General features: G+C 41.3%; 1 protein-coding gene across 3 annotated transcripts in view; it reads right to left on the minus strand.

The window, feature by feature from the left end:
* RGN (regucalcin) overlaps positions 1–14,223 on the minus strand; it is a 54,301-nt gene extending 40,078 nt beyond the window's left edge. The window contains exon 1 of one of the 3 annotated variants that reach the window (XM_075850305.1): positions 14,141–14,223. The gene's annotated coding sequence lies outside the window, so the exon portion shown is untranslated. Of the gene's footprint in view, positions 1–14,020; positions 14,040–14,136 lie in introns of those variants that run through there. The other 2 variants (XM_075850304.1, XM_075850308.1) reach the window with 2 other exon arrangements.
* Between the last annotated feature and the right edge of the window lie 475 nt (positions 14,224–14,698).

The raw sequence follows: 14,698 nt of genomic DNA on the forward strand, positions 1-14,698 counted from the left end.
GGAAAATGTTCTATGGGCAGATGAGACAAAAGTGGAACTATTCACCACAAATGCGCAACGCTATGTTTGAGGGAAAAAGAACACGTCACACCAACACCAAAACCTTACCAAACTATGAAGCATGGTATGGGGCTGTTTTTTTATTTTTTTTTTATTTTTTTTTTTTAGGGCCTTGTGATCATTGAGTGAACAATGAATTCAAAGGTGTATCAAAACATTTTACAGGAAAATGTAAGGACAGAAGTCCATGTCTTCAAGCTGAAGGGCATTGGGTGATACAAGACAATGACCAAAAGCACACAAGTAAATCAACAAAAGAATGAATGAAAAAGATTTGTATTTTGGATTGGCCAAGTCAGAATTCTGACCTTAAAGGGGTTTTCCAATCCTTTTTTTTTTTTTTTTAAATCAATGCAATGTTCCTCTATTAATATATTAGTGCACTCTGACTATCTTTTTCTTGATAATAAATGGTTTTAGTAACATTACTCCCTATTGTTTACCTTGAGAGGTTTGTTTTGCTCAGTAAGTTCATTCCTCTTCTCTTCCTGGATAAAAGGCAAAAAACCACGGCGCCACTTGGTGTGGATCAAAGAAGGTGGATGTGAGACAAAGGAGGATAATAAATGCTCACCGTATAGTTATGAAAGTTGAGTTTGATGGGTTCCACAAGGTAGCTGCTGCCAGATCCGGGCCGGTTACCGAGGTGACCGCTTGGGTATAACGAATGTACGGAGGAAAAAATGGATCTATAATGGCGCCGCTGTGTGGTGAAGACAGGATGAATCCAGATGTCGGGTGATAATAAAATAATGGTATTTATTGCTATGCAACGCGTTTCAACGCCGAACTGGCGTCTTCGTCAGGCATGTGGAATACAGAAGAAAAGGGGACACGTATATATACACACAAAGGGGGTCATCTGATTGGAGCCCATTCAGACAGGGCAAAAAAACCGCCAAAAATTCAAGAGGGTCAAAGTTCAAAGGTGCAATACATTAAAATAACAATTCATAGTGATTACACAGTAAAAACACAGAATCACTGGAATAATGATAGAGCTTTATAAAATATAACTTTTACTTCATATTGTTACACGCCGTGACAGGCGTTTATCCCAGCATCGTGGGAACAGATGCACTTAACTTTCTTTGCCACTGCATAGGATTTATCTCTTTTCTTGCTCCAAAGCCTCTGACCATAGAGGCTAATTGGCCTAAACTCCCCTGAAGAATCTTGGCCACAAAGAAACGCGTCGGGAGAACAGCATTATCTGCCTGGACACATATAAAAGGAAAATAGGAGGTTTCCCAGTCCCCAGCTACAGGATCAAGATGGACTTGGACACACTATAGAATGGGTAGGGGGGTGGATTACCCCAAAATATACCTTTGAAAAAACCTCCTCCTTTATGCAGTAATATTTGGAGCTTTGCATTTACTCTGCACAAAACGTACAGAATGTCAGTTTTCTCTCACAAAAGAGAGCACATTTTTAGCCTTTAAATTTGTCCTGTGTGTATGTTTTGCACATTATTTTAAACAATATGAAGTAAAAGTTATATTTTATAAAGCTCTATCATTATTCCAGTGATTCTTTACTAATTCTAAATAGAGTATTTATGCTATAAAAAACCTTTGGTGGAAGGAATAAAAATACCACCTGACATCTATTCACAGTAAAAACACAGTAAGAACAATAGGAAAGGTAAAAAGTGTGTTGTCCCTGTAGGGAACTATCAGTTTATTCATGAAATAAAAAGTATATGTATATATCGGGTGCTACAAACATTATCGGGTGATGAAAAAATTATATGTGTGGGACGGCAATGTTTTGTTGTTGCAAGGTAAGCTGATAATGTCAGAGGGGAATAAATGATGATCAAGTACTGAATGTTTTGTTTTAGGTGGTTTGTTTATTTATTTATTACTTTGATTTCAATCGTGGGATTAGAATGTGAGAAGTTACGTGTGCGGATTGGGTTTGTTATTGGTTGTCAGGGAGACCACCTACGCTACGGTGGCCGATGCGGTCCAACAGGAGATGGAACGCACGGTGAAGCGCAAAACGCCAGGGAAAGCCGGTCTCATGCAGCAAGAACAATAGGACGGGAGAGGAGGATGTGTTGCCGAGAAGGGATCGTAAGATATTGAAAGTAATGTGAGTAAAGAAATCTAATGCTTATAATGGCACAGTCTGACAGTGGTTTGTTTCAATGTTTATTTTAATAATTGATTTTAATAATTAGAAGGGGTTTACGTCTCTTGGGACAGATGGAGGGTTATGGGGGGGGGGGGAGGGGGTTGTGAAGTGGGCATAAAAAGAGTGTTCATGGGGGCAATGTTTGAAAGGGTGGTTTCTTGCCTGGATGGACAATGCATACCGTATGTATTGTGTGTTAATATTAATATTGACTCTTATGGTTGCAGAGAAGGGCGGAAGCCCTGACAGCATAAATTGCATAAAAGAGTGTTCATGGGGGCAATGTTTGAAAGGGTGGTTTCTTGCCTGGATGGACAATGCATACCGTATATATTGTGTATTAATATTAATATTGACTCTTATGGTTGCTGAGAAGGGCGGAAGCCCTAACAGCATAAATTGCAGTTTAGGGCATGAAGGTGGGTGTTGGTTGGAAATACGGCAACAAATTGTGTCTGCCGGGTCACCTAGTTACATACTTGGATAGTTGTACTGTACCGTATTTTTGGAGAACTTCAAGGTATCCCGAGGTATGTCTGAGGGATGTTTGAGAGTTAGTCTAAAGATGACTCTGTGATGTCGTTTAGACCAAATGGGTGTAGTGTGTTCATTTTAAAAATCCAGAAATTTTCCCTTTGTTTTAATTTGTTAAATCTGTTTGGCACGTCGGGGTGAATGTGTTCAATGGGTGTTACTGTAATTTTATTGGCCTTGCATTCGTGTGTCTGAGAAAAATGTCGAGATACACTATGTTTGAGGTACCCAGTGTTAATATTGAAACGGTGATTATTGATTCGGGTTCTTAAGCATTGGGTGGTTCTACCAATATACTGTAGTTGGCACGGGCATTCTAAGAGGTAAATGACATATGAGCTGCCGCAGTTAAGGAGTGTTTGAATTGTGAATGTCTCGTTGGTGACAGTGGAAGTGTAGTTGTATTTTTTGTGACTTATGGAGTTACAGCAAAGGCAACGTGAATGTCCACATTTGAAAGAGCCTTTGAGGTTAGAAAGAAAGTTTGTATGTGTTGTCAGATGTTTCTTTGTTCTGCTTGGAGCAAGTATATTTTTGAGGGTTAGGGAGCGTCTGAATGTAATATTAGGTTTGTCTGATAGTGTGTCTTTCAAGTGAGGGTCATTTTTTAGGATGTGCCAATGTTTGGAGAGAATGTTTCTGATCATTTTGTTGCCTCTATTGTAGGTAGTGATGAAGTTGATGTTGGAGTTACTAGGGCCAGACTTGGGTTTCACCGTGGGTGGGTTTAGACAGGAATTTTGTGTGAGTTCAGAGGCCTTGGATTTAGCACCTTTTATAAGATTTATTGGAAAGTATTTGTCTTTGAATCTTTTTTCTAGGATTGCGCATTCTTTGTTGAAATCTGTGTCTGTGCTGCAGTTCTTCCTAATTCTCCTAAATTGGCCAAAAGGGATGTTTTTGAGCCAGGGGCGGTGGTGGGCGCTTCTGAAATCGATATAGCTATTGACGTCTACTAGTTTAAAGTGTGTGCTTGTCGTGAATTTGTTGATATCATTGTCGTACTTGATGGTGAGATCCAGAAAATCTATGGAGGTCGGGGAAAAGGTGTGAGTGAATGATAGGTCGTAGTTATTGTTGTTTAGGGTTCCCATGAAGCGAGCGGCTTCTTCTTCAGTGCCTTTCCATATTATAAACAGGTCGTCAATGTACCGTTTGTAAAGCAATATGTTGTTTTTATAGGGGTGTTCACCGTTTATGTGTATTTTTTCGAAAGATCCCATGTAGAGATTGGCGTAGGAGGGGGCAAAACGGGTGCCCATAGCACAGCCTTTGATCTGGTGGTAAAAATTATTGTTAAAGCTAAAGATGTTGTGTCTGAGGATGAAATCGATGCAGTTGGTTAGAAAATCTAACTGGGATTCGGGGATTGTGTTGGTGGATGAGAGGAAAGAATGGGCTACTTCAATGCCTTTATTGTGAGGAATGTTACTATACAATGTGGTAACGTCTGCTGTTAAAAAATTGATTGGGGATGTTGAACGGTCAAAATTTAGGTTATTTAGTTCTCTAATTAGTTGTGTGGAATCTCTGAGGTAGGATGGTAGGGTTGAGACAAATGGTTGGAGATGAAGGTCAATGAAGTGTGAAAGGTTGCTTGTGAGGGAGTCTATTCCCGAGATGATAGGGCGTCCGGGCGGATCGATTAATGATTTGTGGATTTTAGGAAGGTGGTATATGAAGGGCATGTTCGGGAATGGGACAGTTAGAAAACGTTTCTCTTTTTTATTTATCAGTCCCGATTTAGCAGCTGACTCAATGAGGTCTTTATATTTTTGTGTATAAAGAGATAGTGGGTTGGTGGTGAGTTTTCTGTAAAAAGTGATGTCGTTTAGGATTCTTGTGGTCTCTTCAAAATACTTGTGTCGGTCCTGGATAACTATTCCCCCCCCTTTGTCAGCTGGACGAATAATGACTTCTTGGTTTTTTTGGAGATTTCTCATGGCTCTTCTCTCGTGGTTCGTTAGATTGTCAATATACTGAGATGGAAGTTCTAGTGTTCTAAATTCATTACTGACCAGGGACGAGAACGTTTCAATCATTGGGCCCTGATGGTGGGTCGGGTAAAAGTTGGATTTGGGGTGGACTTCCACTGGGATAGCTGAGGGTGTAGGAGGGTCTGTAGGTAATTCAATTGTTGGGTCTGGTTTAGTGGTGTATTTGGTCATAGCGAAATGTCTGGTGAGTGTAAGTTTTCTTACGAACCTGTTGAGGTCCATAAAAAGTTCAAAGCTGTCAATTGGTGCTGTGTTGCAGAACGAGAGGCCCCTATTCAAAAGGCTGTGTTCAGAACTGTTTAGGATGTGTACTGATAAGTTGAACAATTTTATTGTTGGACCAGATTCCTCTTTTTGTTGAGTGATGGATGTTGTTTTGGTCTGTTTTCTGCCTCCTCTCCGTCCTCTAGGTCTATGTCTAATTTTCTTTTGGTCGAAATTTTTTGAATTCTTGGGAAAAAATGAGTGATGGTTTGGGCTTTGGGACTTGTGATGTATGGGATCAGAACGTCTTTGCTCACTACGGTGGGAGTTAGTGGCGGTCTGACCAACTGAGAGGGGAGTCCTAAAAAAGACGTTGTTGCGTATGTAAAATCAAGTGCAGATGTGGCCAGGTCTAAATTGGGGTTTGTGAATCCCTGGGAAGTGTTATGGTCCTCTGGTGGGCTGCGGAAAAGGTCCTCAGGTGAGGTCGGATTGGTAAAAAAGGGGGTGTTGTGTACTGATAGTTGGAGTAGGGATGAGAGATTGTGGCCGTCGTCCTCATCTAAGTTGTCTGTGGAGTCATTGGTCAGAGATAAGGGGGACTGGACGGTGGGGGGTGGGGGGACTTCCATAGGTTCAGAAGTAGAGGGTAGTCTAGATAAATGTATGGCTAGGTCAGAAGATTTAAAGGCATTCATAGGGACCTTGGGGCTGAACGGTCTAAATGAGGAAGGGTGAGAGGGTAATAGGGTGGGGTTCAGGGTGGGGACTGGAATGATGCGGTGACAAAGGGACTTTGGGACTAGGGGAGTCTCTAGAGAATGTCCTTGTTTGTTATGTGGTGCTGTTTCATCTGTTTGGTTGGTGGGTCTGGATTTGGAGTTGTTCCTGAAGGACCTACTATAGGTCATGACTCTATTCTGTGGGGTTGCAGTATTGGATTTGCCCAAATAGTTCCTATTTTGGGTATGAGTATGGTCGGGTACAGTGATATCTTTGTAAGGGATAGGTATGGTGCTGGATTTCCAGTCACCTGCAGGATTGAGGGCATAATCAGCCTGATCTCTTTTTAATTTTTTCACTTTTTTTGAGATGAGATCTCTTTCATAAGTGATGAGTCTCCTGCTGGTGGATTCCTCCAATTTGGAGAAATCACAATGATCAGTGAATTGTGATAGTTGCTCCTTGATCGTGAGGATATCGGAAAGGAGGGCATTACTAAGCATGGTGCGTTTGGCATGCAACCTTTCTAGGAAACCTAGATGGCATTTGTCTATGAAAGACTTCCAGTCAGTGCTGAAAGTGAGGTCTGTGGGGTAAGGGTTAGTGATAAGTAACCTTAGTCCTCTAGGGGTGATGTTACAAGACATATATAATGATAAAAACTGACAATCGATGTTCTGCAGGGCCTCCTTTTTTAAGAGGTCTTCCAACGATATGTATAAGTCAGTCATCCTTTGAGTTTCTTCAAGTGATGAATTGTTACTCACTATGTGAGAGTGTCCTGGCAGGGTGTCAATCCCAATGGTTTCACGGATGAGCCGTTCGCGAAGTAAGTTCCTTTCGTTGGTAAATTCCAGCATCGTGGTTTGTAGGTCCCAAACGCTTGTATGGTGTTCCAAGGGGTAAATTAGAGATGTGGTAGATCCAAAGTAGCGGCTGCCAGTGCAGGAGACGACTTTCCAACCAAAGAACTCCGGTGGACAGCACCAGGAATTGGTGGTGGGATGCTCCCGGTATCGGAGTATCGGCTTGGCAAAGCGGATGAATTCCGATCTGAAGAGGATAAAAGGCAAAAAACCACGGCGCCACTTGGTGTGGATCAAAGAAGGTGGATGTGAGACAAAGGAGGATAATAAATGCTCACCGTATAGTTATGAAAGTTGAGTTTGATGGGTTCCACAAGGTAGCTGCTGCCAGATCCGGGCCGGTTACCGAGGTGACCGCTTGGGTATAACGAATGTACGGAGGAAAAAATGGATCTATAATGGCGCCGCTGTGTGGTGAAGACAGGATGAATCCAGATGTCGGGTGATAATAAAATAATGGTATTTATTGCTATGCAACGCGTTTCAACGCCGAACTGGCGTCTTCGTCAGGCATGTGGAATACAGAAGAAAAGGGGACACGTATATATACACACAAAGGGGGTCATCTGATTGGAGCCCATTCAGACAGGGCAAAAAAACCGCCAAAAATTCAAGAGGGTCAAAGTTCAAAGGTGCAATACATTAAAATAACAATTCATAGTGATTACACAGTAAAAACACAGTAAGAACAATAGGAAAGGTAAAAAGTGTGTTGTCCCTGTAGGGAACTATCAGTTTATTCATGAAATAAAAAGTATATGTATATATCGGGTGCTACAAACATTATCGGGTGATGAAAAAATTATATGTGTGGGACGGCAATGTTTTGTTGTTGCAAGGTAAGCTGATAATGTCAGAGGGGAATAAATGATGATCAAGTACTGAATGTTTTGTTTTAGGTGGTTTGTTTATTTATTTATTACTTTGATTTCAATCGTGGGATTAGAATGTGAGAAGTTCCTGTGTTTCTCCTCTCTGCATGCACTGCTCTAGTCCCAGCATGCAATGTGCATGCAGCAGTGCACTTGCTCCGCCTACTACACCCAGCTCTACTAACTTCTGCAATCTCAGTCTTCATTTTGGTGCTCTCATTCTATTACTGATAGCACAAGCTGAAATCACTGGATATCTGCGTTTTTAACCTCTTAACGCCGAAGGGCGGATATATCCGTCCTCAGCAGCTGCTAGTTCGCGCAGGAGGACTGATATATCCGTCCTGTAATCGTGCGGGTACTGTCACTGTACCCACGCGATCAGCGGCAGGAGCACGGCTGTTATACACAGCCTGGCTCCTGCTGCAACTGCGGGAATCGAAGTGCACTCCGATTCCGGCAGTTTAACCCATTAAATGCCGCTGTCAATAGTGACAGCGTCATCTAATGCGTTTGACAGAGGGAGGGAGCCCTATCGGCGCCCCCGCAAAGAAATCGCGGGTCGCCGTGGGTTTCCATGGCAGCGGGGGTCTAACAAAGACCCCCAGGTCTGTCTTCAGCATCTGCCTGTTAGGCGATGCCGGAGGCATGACCTAACAGATTGCCTGTCAGTTTTACACTGACAGGCAATAATGCTTTGGTATACTAAGTATACCAAAGCATTATATATGTGATCAGCACATCGCATAGTGAAGTCCCCTGGTGGGACTAAAAAAAAAAAATATGTCAATCACTTAAATAAAGTTGGTGAAAAAATAAAATAAAAATTACAGTGAAAATCAAATAAAATGAAAATCAAATGGTTTTATTTAGTAAAAGTGTCAAAACAAATCACACATATATAGTATCCCCGCGAACGTAACAACTTGACCAATAAAATGAACACATTAATTAAACCGCCGAATGAACGGCGTCCAAAAAAAACGTAAAAAAACAACGGTAAAATTCGCTCTTTTCTCCCATTCCCCCCATAAAAAATTAAATAAAAATTAATCTATAAGTCCTATGTACCCCAAAATAGTACTAATGAAAACTACACATTGTCCCGCAAAAATCAAGCCCACGTACGGCCACATCGACGGAAAAATAAAAACGTTACGGCTCTTGGAATGCGGCGATGCAAAAACACGTAATTTTTTTCTAAAAGGCTTTTTATTGTGCAAACGTAGGAAAACATAAAACCTGTACATATTTGGTATCCCCGTAATCGTGCCGACCCATAGAATAAAGTTAACATTTTATTTACACTGCATAGTAAATGGCGTACATTTATAACGTGAAAATCAATGCTGGAATAGCTGCTTATTTTCAATACTCTCCGAAAATAAAGTTAATAAAAGTTAATCAATATATTATAAGCATCTAAAAATGGTACAATTACAAAATACAACTCGTCCCGCAAAAAAAAAGCCCTTATACGGCTATGTCGACGGAATAAAAAAAAAGTTACGACTCTTGGAATGCGACCGTGAAGAAACAAAAAATAATCCAAAGGTCATTAACGCGCAAAATGGCCTGGTCATTAAGGGGTTAAACGGTTTGAAGAGGTCTTGTGGTACCAAAACAGTGGAAACCCCCAAAAGGTGACCCCATTTTGGAAACTAGACCCCTTGAGGAATTCATTGTAGTTTTCATGGGGTGCATGCGGCTTTTTGATCAGTTTTTATTCTATTTTTAAGTGGCGTGGTGACTAAAAACAGCAATTCTACTATTGTTTTTTTATTCTATTTTTGTTACAGCGTGCACCGTGCTCTATAAATGACATATTCACGTTATTGTATGGGGCGATACGATTAGGGCTCATTTACACGAGCGTGTTATACGTCTGTGCAACGCGCGTCGCAGGGACCTATGTTAGTCTATTGGGCCGTGCAGACAGGTGCGTGATTTTCACGCAGCGTATGTCCGCTCCGTGAAACGCACGATGTCCTATATTTGTGCGCTGTTCGCGCATCACGCACCCATTGAAGTCAATGGGTGTGTGAAAACCACGCATGTCGCACGGAAGCAATTCCGTGGGACAAGCGTGGTTCGCGCAACAGCACTGTAAAGGATGAATGAAAACAGAAAAGCACCACGTTCTTTTCTGTTTACAAACATCCAAACGGAGTGTCATAATGATGGCGGCTGCGCGAAAACCACGCAGCCGCGCATCATAAAGGGCTGACACACGGAGCTGTTAAGTGCCTTTTGTTTGCGCAAAACGCACACGCTCGTGTAAACCCGGCCTTACGGTGACTCCAGATGTTTATAGGTTTTTTAAAAAATAATTTACATTTTGTTTTACCTTATTCTAAGAGCCAGAACTTTATTATTTTTCCATCAATAAAGCCGTGCGAGGACTTATTTTTTGCGTAACGAACTGTAGTTTCCATCATTACCATTTTTAGGTACATGCGACTTTTTGATCTATTTTTAATAAATTTTTGGGGAGGTGAAGTGACCAAACAATTGTGATTTTGGTACGGTTTATCATTATTTTTTTTTACGGCGTTCACCGCGCGGGATAAATAACTAAACAATTTTGTAGTTCAGGCCGTTACGGACGCGGCGATACCAATTATGTATAGTTTATTTATATATTTTTATTAATAATAAATGACTGATAAGGGAAAAAAAAGGGGATTTTTTCACTTTTAAAACTTTTATTTTATTTTTCTTATTTTTACACCTTTTTTTTAACTTTATTACTTTGTCCCACTAGGGGACTTGAGGGCAGGAGGCCCTGATCGCTATTCTAATACACTGCACTACATGCGTAGTGCAGTGTATTAGAACTGTCAGCTACTCACTGACAGCAAGCATAGTGGGCCCTGACGTTGTCAGGACCCACTAGGCTTCAGTCTATGGCATAGCCGGACGCCATTGTTTGGTGTCCGGTTGCCATAATAACCATCGTTGGCCGCTATCGTGTAGCAGGCCGGCGATGGTAACTTAACCCCTAAAAAGCCGCGATCTCTATTGAACGCGGCTTTTAGGGGGTTAAACAGCGGGGACACAGCGATCGGTCCCCGCTGTAGGAGCTGAGACAGCAGCTGTCACAGCTCCTGCATCTGTCGGGAAGACGGCCGAAACGGCCGTTATTCCCGCAACTTCATATTCCATTGCTAATTTCACAGAGCAGGTGGAGTGTGTTAACCACGCATGCTCTAATCAGATAAAGAAGCACGTGGTACGGTTACGTAATTTGTGACGTAACCGTACAGTGTGAAAGCCGGAAACCGGAAGTAAGGTAGCAGACCAAATGGACGGGTCTGCACAGGAAGTGCAGATTTTGCTTTACTAAGGGGGCGGTGACGGAAGAGGATATACGACGCTACAGCAATCTGATCAAACGTAAGTACATTGTAAAGTTATATATTTTTCATTGTTTAATTTAAATGAATGTAATTTTTTACTTCCGGAAAACCCCTTTAACCCTATTGAGATGCTGTGGCATGACCTGAAGAGGGCTGTACACACAAGGCATCGCAGAAATATTGATGAACTGAAACACATTTGCTGGAAGGCAGGATATAAAATTCCTCCTCAACGATGTGCAAATCTTATTTGCAGCTTCAGGAAACGTTCGGTGGAAGTGTGTGCTGCTAAAGGGGATCTACAGGTTGTTAAATTCAAGGGTTCCCTTTCTCCCTGCACTGTGGATGTTTATTTAATCTGCTGATGTAATCAATGCAGAAATCCAGGTAATTCTGCAACAATATCTAGGAGATCTGAACTACTGCCAGAGGATCCAGGCAGAGATGGGGGTTCCATATAGTGAAGCATTAGACAAATGACCTGCAGGACTGCTATAGGCAGCACGGCAATGAGACAGCCTGCTTGTTGTTCTTACTTGTCCCACCGATAATATCATAGAGCTCCAAAGCAGGTCTACATTGTATTACGTTAAACTCACCTGTTTAACAACATGAAAAGGTATTGCTGTAGTAAACGGTTTGGTCTTGTTCCCAGTGCAAATTTGCTGCATATTTTGCATGTATTGTTTTTAAGCCAAAACCAGAATTGGATAAAGGATGTGGAGACACTTTAGGGCTTCCTTTATATATTTCTACAGTTTAGGTTCCGTTCTTGGTTTTGGCATCAAATCTGCACTGTGTGAACAAGAACAAGGCCTAATAGTTCTTGTTTTATTGCAGCCCCAAACAATACAATCTCTGGCTGGTTTAACATGGCCATAATATTTTAATATATGTTCAGCAAAACCGCAGATGGACGTAATTTCTAAATATGAGCCTTGCGGTCTCAATATAGACGCAAAAATGTGCCCATGTTAAATCGGCCTAACAATATCCACAAATAAAAAAATAACTTGCACAGCCGGGTCTAGATATAATTGCTAGTTTAAAGTTACTGGTTTTGAAAAACTCTTTCATACTAAAGGAGAAGTTCCCTGTACAAATTGCCCTCTTAGGGCAGTAGCAAAATACGTCTGAAATTACGGAGCTGTTTTCGCCTAAAAACAGCTCCTGATTTTGAGACATTTTTGTAACTACTCGCGTTTATCGCGCCGTATTTTACAGACGCTATTGGAGCTGTTTTTCAATGGAGTCAATCAAAAACGGCTCCAAAAACGTCCCAAGAAGTGACATGCACTTTTTTCATGGGCGTCTTTTTACAGCGACGCATGAAATAACACCTCGTGGGAACAGAACATCATAAAACCCATTGAAAGCAATGGGCAGATGTTTGTAGGCCTAATGGAGCAGTTTTTTCAGGCGGAATTCGAGGCTTAAAACGTCCGAATTACGTCTGAAAACAGTGCGTGTGAACATACCCTTAGAAAGGTCTGCAACAAATCTGGCGTGTGAACATACCCTTATACCTAAAGGGCATTTTACACTGGCCGTCAATCAGCTCGTTTGCTCCTGACACACGGAGTTATGGATGGGGACGAGCGGTCGTTACTCCGATCGCTCGTCCCCACACATTATCATAATGTCGGCAGCGCATATCCCTGTATACACAGGGAGATGCGCTGCAGGCAACGATAATATTTATCTTTTTTAAAACTATACGATCAGAAGATGATCGAGCATTTGCTGGTTTATCCGCTAATCGCGGAGCTGTTTACACAGGGCAATTATCAGCAACAAGCGTTAGACGAACGCTCGTCTGCGCGATAATTGGGCAGTATAAACCTTAAGACTTGTGCTCTCATATTAAATTGTAGGAATAATTTCACGCAGTTATAAGGGCAAAAAAGAGGCTCATATTTAGCAATGGAGCCAGGATCTGAATCTAACCAGGGCCAACAACTGAATGTTTGTTTGTTCTCTCCATGTTTTACACATGCTGCAAAAACATATTGACAGGTCAATTGGCTTTATATGAAACTGTGTGTATTGGTTTAAGATAAGGACTGTATAGTGACGCCCACTCAAGACTATATAAGCGTCAACACAAAGATCAATGGAAGCAGCTGTGGATTACACTTAGAGGCTCTATGACCAGCTTATAACTTTCCTATCTCCTACATAATCTAATAGGCGCTTTGATGTAGATAACTCCTATTTTTTTTTTTTTTAAAACAACGTTTATTATTGACCAAGTTATGAACATTTTTCAATTTATGCTAATTTTATCTAAATGCCCAACTGGGTGTTTTTTTTCTATTCACCAAGTGGGCGTTGTATAGAAAAGTGTTTGACGCTGACCAATCAGCGTCATACACTTCTCTTCATTCCAGCCCAGCTGGATTCACAGCACAGCGTGATCTTGCGAGATTACGCTATGACGTGACTTTCTCCCGCAGGTCCTTCACCGAAGCGACGGTTTAACTCTTTAACTGCGCACCCGCTCCTCTCCTCTCCTCTCATTTACACAGTCCAGCAATCAATTATAGCAGGATATGCACACCAAAAACACAATTTTTCGGACTTAGAAATTGGAATAACATACTCTCAATGCAAATCGTTACATTTGGACAAGTTTCGGTCCTTTTATTATATATTTTCTCTTTATTTCAAAGCTGAGAACTTTGAGTTCCCTTTCTCAAGCCTCCTCACCTCGCCACGACATTTCGGGAGACTCTGGAAACTCATGCGTAAGGCGGCGGAGTCTCCCAAAACCTTGCGAGGAGGTATGAGTAGGGGAAATCAGCGTTCTCGGTTTTGAAATAAAGAGGAAAAAGAAAATGTATACGCTGGGAAAAGCTCCTGACTTATCTCCAACAGAAGGCTGTGACATATCCCACTATATAGGCATACATTGAGATGTGTCAACCATAGTGTCCCATTGTAAAAAAAAAATAAAACACTATACTGTGCAGTATACATTTTTTTTATTGTATACCTTTCTATTAAATAGCGTAGCCTACTATGCTATTCCATACCGCAAAAAAAAAGGTTTACCGATGTATACTGGCCTGACAAAGGTCATAAGGACACTCTTTTGGCCTCAGTCAGGTTAATGGAGCCCCATGGATATGCTTAGCGAAGATAACTAACATGATGTGAACAGGGCCTAACTCTTAGAACAAAAATTTTAAGTCTGGAGAAACAGATAAGATATAGGTCATTACAAATTCCTGCAGAAGATCATTACCCATAATAATTTGTACCTGAAATCATGTCGCTGAATTTCCTAGAAACAGAACGGTCAGCTCTTTGAGCAGTTCTGGTCATTTACCTTTTATATAATGCAGGCATGTCATAAATATATAAAATCTGATTTTACCTACAGATATCAGGTCCCAGAGTCACTGCAGTGGCTTCATTGCAACAGGCTGTAATACTTCCAGTCTTATATAAATCAAGCCTATTAATATTTAACTCATCTAGTTAAAGCACCTTTGAGCGATCTCTGAGAGACTGTAGGTAGCTTAGTATAACAAAATATTCCGGTCTAATCAAGCAAAAACCTTCGACTTCTTCAGCAATTTCTGAATACACTGGAATTCTGCAAGGGTGACCATTCTCACTAGCCCGGCACAAATCTTTAACCAGAGTCTTAACCACTTCTGCAAACTCAATCACTAGTATGTTGGCAAATTAAGCTTTATGTTCCATTTCAATGGTATATTGAAAGTGTCGCATCACCCAAAGCCCTAATTCAGGCTGAACAATCTGAACCACGAGGAGAAAAACCACAAAATATATTCTCCACTGGGTAATGACTAGGCTGAAAAGTTGGCAACTGCTGAAAGAACACAAAAGGAGAACATTTAGCAAAATTGTATCAGTCTTCAAAATGGATGCAACCTATTCCTTCATGTATTCCCATCAGATAAAAACGCACC

This window comes from Rhinoderma darwinii, chromosome 2 (assembly GCF_050947455.1).
Source record: "Rhinoderma darwinii isolate aRhiDar2 chromosome 2, aRhiDar2.hap1, whole genome shotgun sequence".
Taxonomy (NCBI): Eukaryota; Metazoa; Chordata; class Amphibia; order Anura; family Rhinodermatidae; genus Rhinoderma; species Rhinoderma darwinii.